The 10,864-nt window shown below is 38.3% G+C and overlaps 1 pseudogene; it reads left to right on the top strand.

Annotated features, from left to right (window-relative positions):
* Window positions 1-1,138: 1,138 nt before the first annotated feature.
* LOC116675494 (protein FAM102B-like) lies at window positions 1,139-10,747 on the top strand (annotated as a pseudogene).
* Window positions 10,748-10,864: the final 117 nt, after the last annotated feature.

The following is a 10,864-nucleotide window of genomic DNA, read 5'->3' as shown; positions in this document are numbered from 1 at the left end:
GAGATGAACATGGAGAGGGACGAGGAATTTGAAATCTTAAATTCTGTTTTTCATTTTTTACAAAATCATGTTGTGCACCAAAGAACTTCTAAAAAAGGTCAAGGTGAAACTTTAGGAAAACTACATAAATTTATAGATATTGTAGCCCCCTCCTCGCTACACACACACACACACACACACACACACACACACACACACACACACACACACACACACACACACACACAGTATGAACAAATATTCACATATTTAAGCTAAAATAAAATAAAAACAATACAGTAGTCAATTAAATAGAACAAGGTAATAGTAGGTAGGCTATGTGTCCAATACCAGAATCATATTAGTAATATGTTAAAGTGCAAATAGAAAACTTTGGTTACAGTTGGTATGGTAATGTGCAAAACCAGCATAACAAAATAGCCTATTTCACTCAGAAGTCAGTGAGAATCATGGGTTACATTTTAAAAAAAAGTTGTAACAAATACAATATTATTAAAAGATTAAAAGAAACTGGCTTGAAGAGTCAAATTCAATACGAATTTCAAGGCAATGTCTTTAATGTACCACGAGGTGGCGACAAATGTTACATAACAGCAGCTGGTATCACTTTGTTGCTGTAATCGGTCCAAACGGTGCTGCTGTTGCTACGACTGACCGCCAGGGAGCGACGGAGTGATGAAGCGGGCTTTAAGGAACGCCGTTAAAGCCGTGCAGTTAAAGAAAGGGTCAAGCTAATATCTGTAATTACTGTATCCGTTTAATCTTTGTTTATTTCAGAATAAAAGCATATGAGTACTTTACCTCAGTATTTCAATTATATGCTACTGTACTTACTAAATACTAAATTATACAAAACGTAATCCAAAATAATATGTGATTATCGGTTAAATAATAGCCTGCTTTATTGATCAACAGGGAGAAACTTTATCCAAAGTAAATCCAATTAGCCTCTTTTTTACTTAAAGCATTTATTCTTACACTGTAATATTACTACCCTAGCTAATTAAAGAGGTTATCAGAATACTTCTTTCAACTCTTCCACCACTGGTATTAATGATTGTTAATGGGTTCAAAGCTAATTTAATTTATTTTGAAAATTCACAACATAAAGTAGCTCTTCTTCATCGTTAGTTTCACTGACGTTAACTGTTGTGTCACCAGCAGCTCTACCATCCTCCCACACCACAACAGTGTTGGTACTAAACACAATGGGGCTGTAATGTCAGCGAGGGGCGATATTGAAGCATCTTGTCAAGAGTACTGATTCTGTGTATGGATTTAATGATGATGAAAAAAAAGAAATTTAAGTTCAAGGTGGACTTTGAGCTGGACGACCTCTCGTCGGTCCCTTCGTCAACGGTGTCATTTTTTGTAAAGTCAGGCTGCTGGACGGCGGCTTCTCCGAGGAGTCTTCTCGGTGAGTATGTGCGGTGTTAAACAGTCATTCAAACACGGACTGGCTTTTTTTAAGCTTACAGGTTAAAATAGCCGAAGAGCTTTAGCCTACTATGATACATTATTAGCTCACTAGCTAACATGCTACATGACGACCTACTATGATAACGTCAGAAACTAGCTAACGTCAATCAGTTGTCTGCCACTGTAACAGTGTTTGTGGTTGTTCTTCTCCAGTCAAAGCTATTTCAACCGAGCCAGAATTGTAAAAACGCCATTTAGCATCGACTGGAGAAAACAAACTTTAGCATGTGTGACAATTAGCTCCTGCTCTGAAAATGGCATTTACATTTCACAGGCTTACTTCCTCGCTGGTTGTGATATTGATTAGCTGCTGTGCTATGAGGAACCAGCCGATTGTCACATAACTGCCATACAGCAAAATACCACTCCTCTGTCTACTGATGATGAAAGGGATAATGTTACTTTGCTGATATTCAACCAAATTTGTATCATTATAATGTTGGTATTATGTGTATATGAACTATGTGAAACTTCCCTCCATCTTACAAGTGTCCAGATCTCTTGACTCACTCTGTTTTGGGCCTTTACCTATTATAAGTTACAGTTAAAGTAGCTTTTATCATTCTGCCCCTTATAGACTACCGAAGGGGAAAGTATTTAGGGCTGCATCTATTTTCATTAAAGATTGATGCTCACATCATTTTTTTGAGTACTTGATAATAATTTCGTCTAAAAAAATGCCAGAACACGTTTACAAAGCTTATTATAAATTCCTAAAACACAAGGTGATGTTTTCATATAGCTTTTTGGTCTAAACCCAAATAAATGTATTTTACTGTCACGTAAAGACGAAGAAAAGCAGCATTTTTGCAGCTGAGAAATGGAGCAAGCTCTTTTGCTTGAAAATAACTGAAACAATTTATCAAATGTCAAAGCGGTTGCAGATTTATTTCCTTCAATCCAATAACCATCTACATCATTGTAGTTTCATCCAAAACCCAAAGATATTCCAAATATGATCATAGACGAAAGAAGAAGAAACGCCGTAAACCCCACATTTAAAAGCTGGAGCCAATGCATCATTATGATTATTTTGAGTTTTTGCTTTAAAAAATGAATGTATGTGACAATTACTTTCTGTCAATACATGGATTGAGTAATTGCCTAATTGTTTCAGCTATAATTAGATTATTTTATATTTTTTTATTGGCTATTATTATATATTTTATATTGTCCTGTCTAGTTGAATGGACAAAGTGATAATGTTGGTGTTATATAGTATGTTAAAGTGCTTATATTATGCTAATTTTCAGGTTCATAATTAGAGGTTGTACCAGAATGGTTTTACAAGGTTTAATTTTCAAAAAACACCATCTTTTTGTTTGTTTGAGCTGCACATTGCTGCAGCTCCTCTTTTCCCCCTGTGTGTTGAGCTCTCTGTTTTAGCTACAGAGTGAGACATCTCACTTCTGTTCCATCTTTGTTGGGATTCGCACATGCACATTAGCTAGGTAAGCACTGCTAGCTAATCAGAAAGAATATGAGGGCGTGCCCAAGGTGGTAATCCAGCCTAGACAAAGCGTAGCTCCCATGACGCCATTTTGATGCTACCTAGCACTCACCCGCCATTAGCATCCCATTGACCTCCATTCAGTTTGACATCACTTTGACAGCAAATAACTTTACATCTGAAGCCTTTAAATACTTTATTAGTCCATTGTTTATTTCTAAAGAAACACAACAATTTATAAAAGGCTCCATTACCTCGTATCTCAAGTTATGGCTCCGTTTTGTAAACATTAGCTGTTTAAGTTAAATACTAATGTTAACTAGCATTTTAGTTACCAATAATTAGCCTGTGCCCATGTTATCTCCTTCCATATACCTACACTCTCCATCTCGGCAAGATTGGGAATAATTGAGATTTCTCTTGGCACAGCTACCAGAACACTTACAACTTTCAGACAGGTTGTTGACTACGTCATCAAGCTCAGTTGGAGTCTGTGCAGTAACACTCAGCCATCACCGGAAAAGTGCTTCTAATAGCCTTTACTGGTTTTCGTTGAAATCAACGGAGTCACATTGTCCTTTTCTTATACTGTCTATGGGCGTGCCACGCTAGCAGCTAGGCGAGCATTATAACATATGTTACAAAGGGACGCATGTTTGTCACAGAGGTAAAGGCTGGACTACAATCGAGCTGTTTGTGAACAGAGTTTTCTGTTGGAGATGGTAAGTCCCTTTAGGGTGGACTTTGGGCTTTTTCACTTTGTAAACCTATAACGCACATAAAAAATTTATAACACAATAAAGGAAAGGGCAAAAAGCATAATCTAAGCACTTTAATATGATATGATAATTACGCTGAATGGTTGTGAAAAGGAACAAGACGATAAGACATCACATAACATAGTCATGAAAAGAAATGACATAACCCTCTATGCTAATTATCCAGACTACACACTACCAATACACTGCTGTCAAGTTGAGACAAGCAAAGACAATCATCTCCTCTTTAACCTGTTTTGGGTTTTTGCTCATAAATTAGCCTGGCTTCCAACATTGGACTAAGAGAATGGCGTTGTTTTAGAGGAAGGCTGTAGCCATCTAATGGCTTCACCGGATTATATAACAAGCCTTCTGTCTGCTCTAGATTAAGTAGCTCTTGTAAAATGGCTTGTTAGAAAGGCCCAGTGTGTCTGGCTTTGTGAATCAGGATGCTTCTAAGTTCGTGACATTAAGGTAATTTTAATATAGCTGCAAGTTTCTTTGTACCTTTTGGTACATACTGTATGAGCAGCCACTGCAGCTGAATCAAAGAAACACTAACCCAGACTATGAAGCTGACATGGTTGAGATTCTAATTAAAACATCCTGTTCTGGCTCTGAAATGTTTAAGCTATTATTATTCATAGTCACAAGTCTCAAGCATCATTAAAAAAAATTTTTTGCATCAGTTTGATTTGTTAGACCCTCAAACGTCCCTGTTTTCTCTGACACTGTTTTGAGTCATCCTAACTGTGAGTGTAAGGGAAGTGAGGATTGTTCATTTCTGAGCATTTCTTTTCCTTTGGTGTGGCTTGTCATCGGGAGGACTTCACCACTGTTACTGCCCAAAACACGTTTTCCTTGTTACATACATTTACATTTTTGAAAGATTAGCATTTACGGACACATTCAGAATTACAGTTATGCCTAGACATTAGAAAACCCTGCACCAAATTCATGTCAAAATGTTTAGTTTCTATGTAAGTATGTAATAACGAGAGAGTTTATGCCTGGAGCCTGACGGCAGCTGCTTTGTTACAGGGAGAGCAGCTGTAGTTTAACAAGACATCTGACCATGTATTGAGATGAAAGAGACAACCTCAGCATGTCCTTAAAACCAGACTTACTCACATACCTGGAATAGGATTTTTGCTGCACTGAGAAGTGCTGTGAGTTACAGCACATGCAATCAAGCCAGAATGTCCTAAGCTCACAGTGTCCAGCTGGCTAGGAGTTCCCTCTCTGACTCTGGGAGTTCACTCTCGGAAATGTATCAACCCCAGGATGAAGTCAGCGTTTGTGCAACATTAGTCACACAATTATTTTCTTCTTCTATCAAGGCGGGGATGCAGTGCACAACTCGGGCATGTATATTCAGTCAGTCTGAAAAGGGATCGGCACACCGTGTTGATCATTTACGTCTTATATCGTACATTTTCTTGCATTGTAACATGTTCTGTTTGTATGCCTCGTCTTTGTCTCTTTTTGTCACTCTTTCAGAGGTAAACTGCATCATTGTTATTTTTACTGTATTTTAGAGGAAAACCATTGGCTCTGCTTGTATTTAAACCCAGCTAAATTGGTCTAAATGAATGGCATGTGGTCTATCTTGACAGAAGGGAGTTGGTTAGGTGAGTGGGAGAGGAGAAGATGCCAGTGAAAGAGAGGCCATCTGGGGGATCGTAATGCTGCCCACGCGTACACGCTCTTTTCTCTTTCACTTCATCCCCTTCTCTCACTCAGCAGACTACACCTCACTCTCATTTATTCTAGTTATCGACTGGGGATGTGTGCACGGGTTTCTCTTTCACTCATGCCAAAACGAGCTACACCTGCCGCCGTCAGCATTAGATCAATTGGTTAAAACAGAACTGTAATTAAGTAGCTTGTTTAGTTAGAGGCCTGACATAATTGAGGCTAAGCACATAAGCTTGTATTGGCAACTTGAATCAGTAGCCCTAAGCAGAAGGAAGAGATGTGAGGATTGTTAATCCAGTAGTCATTCAGCCTTAGCGACTTTTTGTGATGTAATAATAATATCAAAACTTAATGAAATTAAGTTTTGCTCTTGCAGTTTAGGGATGCGGAAAAAAAATCAAGTGACAAAGCAGGAAGTCAATACTAATATAAAAAAGTCATTGTTAAAAACCATTCGTTTCTTCTTGAAATTTCTTCATACTATTGCCAATGCAATACCTTTTGTAATGATGCAAAACATAATTTCAGAATATAAACATTTATTTCCATCACTGGATTTTACAAAAGAAGCCAACACTCTCAAATGTTAGATATACATCTGAAGCAGCATTACAAAAACCTCTTCTAAATGCAGTACAGTCAAAACTTGGCAATTGTTTCTATTTTAAATCTCTAACTTTTTTGAATTAAAGAAAATACAAGTAAACAAGACTACAGAACAGTTGAGATATTCAATGCCAGTTTTTTTCTTCATTTTTGTTAGGGATAGGGCTGTCCCTCTGCCTCGGTTTCACTCACCACTGAGTCTGACTAAATGTCCCGCCCACAACACTATCGGCTTATCTTTTCTGTGTATTATGTTGAAAGTTTCTCATTATTAAGTAATTGCTTAAAGCATTTAACAAAGTTTTGTGTTGGAGGTTGTAACAATCCAAAATCTTAATTTTGACTTAAAGATTTTCATTTTCACTGTACGTGTATATTGGTTCCAAAATATTTATCTGTTTTACTAACTAATAATAATCGGTATTGGCCTTGAAAAAACATTTTCGGTCTATGCATATTTGTAAGAAACCTTTCCATGTATAGACATGGTGCGTTATGATTCTGGCAAGGAGCCAAATACAATCAGAGGTTATAATGTGAGTTTTCCAATTGCAAAAGGAAATGAACCAGCTTTTCAGTTGTACAGAGATGTGTTGAAATGATGAGCTACATAAGGAAATCAGTGTTTGCACCAACCATCTCTACTATAGGACTATCATTCTGAAGCTGGCTGACATCCAGTGTAAGTTGTCTTTTGTGACAACAAAATGCAGCCATGCCAACAAATGCATTTCTGACCTTACAGAGTGCTGAAAGATGGTCTAAGTGTTTGTGATTTCTCTTTGCAGGGAGCCAGTGCAGTCCAACTGTGTTCGATGGAGGAAACGGTTCTCTTTCCCCTGCAAGATGAGTGCCAATGCAGGGACAGGTGTACTGGACCTTGTATGTGCCGTGTGTCTGTCAGAAAGGTACAGTATGTGGCTACTGAGCTCCAGATTTTACATTTAGTAATACCTACGTAGTGTTGATTCATAATCTGATACGTGCCTGTGAACGTACAGGGTTCAGGTGAAAGATGCAACAGGCCAGGGGTTTAATAAAGGATGTTTTCTTGTCAGTGTAAAAATAATAGGCTTAATAAAGAGGAGCGTATCATCCTTGCTAATAGAATTGCTTTATTTATGTGCTGATTTGTGTGCTAAATTGAAACTTGAGAGTGAAAATATGAACTGTAAAACACATTGAGCAAGCACAGCATTCTTAAGAAAACAGACTCCTCACACACCTTTTTCTGTCCTTTAACATTTAACCTTAAGCACGAGTGTGCTCTGTGCTGTGGTAGTTAATCATAGTTTATAAGCTATTACGGCCAAAAACCGCAGTAAAATCATGGAAATGGAAAAGCCTGAAAATGCCTTCCTGGTGAAATGCATCTTGTGTTTCCACATTGTAGCTGCAAGCTATTTCTGGTGTGCCCTGCCCTCTTGTTTTTCGACACAGAGCATGTCAAGTACTCAGAAACCGAACTGTACTGTTGTTTTGCTTTTTGGTTTTGAACTTTAAAATGTCCAATAGTTGCCCCTGCTACCGTTCGGACCCAACAGCAAAATAGTAGTTTTGATGTGTAATTTTCTGCTAGTGGAAAGTAGTATATTTGTAATAATGTTAGTTTACCAACCAGAATTAAGTTGTTAAGTTACCATAATAGTACCAGCACTGGAGAGCATTAATCAATCTCTTCACTTTGATTTGTATGGAGCAAAAACATTTAATTCAACTTTCTTTCCCTGTGTTTTAAACACATTTGATGGGCAGATCATGATAACTAATGCAATGTTTTTCAGTTCAGTTTAATTTAGAAATGTATGCTTCTTTTCCAGGAGCTGAAAGGCGGGAAGGCATATGCAAAGGTATTTCCTCACGTATGTTGTCCAACCCCCATCCCCTAACCCAACCTCCAGTTCGCCTAGATGTACAGTAATCAACCATATTTGTGTAGATAGCCATGTGAGCTGTAGCAAACAGATGGCCGTCACTGCCTACGGGTCGGCTCGTTATGTCATATGTTATCGCTTTTACTGTTTGTAAGAAATTATTAACTGAGCAGGCTAAAGCTCTTGTGGACTTTCTGGACTAGATGAAAGATTTGTTTCCCCCTGTAAATATTAAAATTGGAGAAAATGACCAGCTTGTCATTGAAGAAAAAAACGAGTTGTTTAATATTGTTAAATTTCCCTGACGTTTCTCCCATGTCATGACTGCTGGTGTTTTACATCCCGAGATTGTCAGAGTGCTGACTGGGCCAAACATCAATCTCCTAAAAGAAAAAACAGAGTCACCCAGTGTCATTCTTTCTCCTTCAGCTTGGTTTTGCAGATCTGAATTTAGCAGAGGTTGCCGGCTCTCAGGGAATACAACCCGCAGATGTCTGCTGGAAGGCTACGATACCAAAAATACCCGCCAGGATAACTCCATCCTCAAGGTAACATTGAAGCTACGGCAACGCATCCACACCAGTCTAATTTGACTTCTTCAGGAGGAAACCTTGGTCTTTTGAATACAATTCTGGTGTTTTTCTCAACTAGGAAGCAGGAGAGGAAATTGGGTTCTGCATAAACATTTAGGATTGAACAACAATCTGTTAAATTGTAGCCAGAAATAAACCATTGAAGAAAGCGGTGTCAACTGTGGAAGATAAGAGGCAAATTAAGCCATATCTGCTTTATTTCATGTACAATTTTCATTCTGAATTTGTGACAAAGCTAATGAACAAAACAAATAAAGTTAAAGTACAACTATGCTTCTTTAAAGGAAACAGCGACTTATTGAGACTTTACCTTATTCACCGTATCCTCCAGAGTTAGATTAGCTCATACATCCCCTTTCATCTCGGTGCGTGTCGTAACTCTCTCGACGCACCTACCGCTAGCCTAGCTCAGCTCCAATAGTCTAGCTCGGCTCCACTAGTCTAGCTCGGCTCCAACTAGCCTACTGCTCCCAATAAGTGACAATATAACGCAAACATTTCCTATTTACATGATTAGCTAAAGTCCCAATAAGTTGACGTGATCCTTGAAACTAAGAGTCAGGCTAATGGAAACCTTGAATGCAAGTCAAATGTGACTCATTTAACAATAAGTCTTTTTTTTCTTTCATAGGTCATCATCAGTACACAATCATGTAGGGGATCCCTGTTTAAAACGTAAGAAAAGACTTTTTTTTTACCTTTTGTATGGTACCAGATCTGCTTTAGTCTGCAGTTCATGCTGTATTAAGTCAATCAGCGTTAGTGGCAATCACTTGTAGTTCAGTCTAGGGCTGGGCGATATGGAGTAAAATCCAATATTACAATATTCTTGACCAAATACATTGATGCCCATAATGCAGAGATATAACTGGGTAGACAGTGGGTGCTTTCAATAAATATAATATTACACAATTAAAGTTTTGCTAAAAATCATAGTAGTAGTAGTATGTGGATACAATGACTAAGTGGGTAAGGCAAATAATAGAACAGTGTGGTAAGTTCATCGCTTTACTGTAATGCAGCCTTTAACACCAGGAAAGACAAGACTTGTGTCCTATCACAATATTAAAATCCAAAATTAATATAGGTAACCTCATATCAATGTTGGTATAAGATCGATATATTGCCAGCCATAGTAGTAATTTAACCTGCAATTGTAAACCCATTTATTTTTTTGGACTAACAAGCTTGTGAATAAACTATTCTTGTGCCTGTGCTCTACTATGAGCTGCCCAGGTTTATATTTACCTTGGAAACCAACCCAACCCAATGACTGGACTGGGCTGTAATTTAAAGCATTGTCCTCTGTGTTCTCTCAGAACACCTCTCTCTCCATACATTTCCTGTCTGTATCACTGCTACCACTATCACATAAAGGCAAAAACCAAAACAGAAAAAAACGATTCTGTTATATGACAAGGTTATGACATTCAATCTGCTGCTATAATCTGCTGCTCATTGCACTTGTTTGGGAGTGGATCAAGAATGCTGCTGTAGGTTCTCAGCACTGCCCCTCACGCTCAAGAAGTTTCTTGAGACTCAAACAATACAGAATAAGGGCTACACTTTACTAGACGTAAGAGTGACATGCCATGAACTGATAAACATTATAAACAAGTCATAAACATTTATGACACAACGTTTTTAGTAAGTGTCATTCGGTTTTGTCATGACAAGTTATGGTTTAGGTTCATGTGTCATGACTGTGTCATGTCAATTTGTATTACCTCAAGGAAAGTGTTACCGGAATTAAGCAAGCCAAAAGAAACTGTTGCTAATCAGAACTTCACATTCCAAAAGCATACTTGATTCATCCTGCAAGTATACTGCAAGTGTTGCACTAGTTATTCTAGTAGAAATATGACTTTCAGTGAAAAGTATGCGTTAGAGAGTTTTACCCAAGGGCAAAATTTGACCTAAAAATATTCAGTAGCCTGTATGTTAATGCGAAAAGCTGCAGCGTCTTTATTGCAGCTGTATTCAAATACTAAGCATCTACAGTATATTCCCTTTGGCTTTAGCTGATGCTATTCTGACTGCTAATATAATGCTCTTCCCTTTAAATAATGTTTTACTCCTCACAGCCCCATTTCACCCGTTTGGTTTTCTTGTCTTTCACCTTGCTTGTATTATTAGCACATTGACACATTGAAATACAAGACAGAGAAAAGCGCCTTCTTCTTTCCTGTGCACCAGGCCTCCCTCCACGGCCACAATGATCGGGATCCAGGGTGATGGAGAGGCCTGCTGGAGGAGAGGAGGGGAGGGGACTCACAGAAAGGCTGTTCTGTGAGCACAAATCACGGCAATTACACTCATCTGCCCTGCTTAGTCATCCTGGTTTTCCAAACATTCACAGGCCCTAATAGAGCACCTTGTTAGCCATCCGTTGTGTGCCGAGTCTAT

The sequence above is a fragment of the Etheostoma spectabile genome, unplaced genomic scaffold, assembly GCF_008692095.1.
Source record: "Etheostoma spectabile isolate EspeVRDwgs_2016 unplaced genomic scaffold, UIUC_Espe_1.0 scaffold00002001, whole genome shotgun sequence".
Lineage (NCBI taxonomy): Eukaryota > Metazoa > Chordata > Actinopteri > Perciformes > Percidae > Etheostoma > Etheostoma spectabile.
The sequence above is the reverse complement of the archived record's forward strand: the minus strand, read 5'-3'. Positions and strand labels throughout refer to the sequence as shown.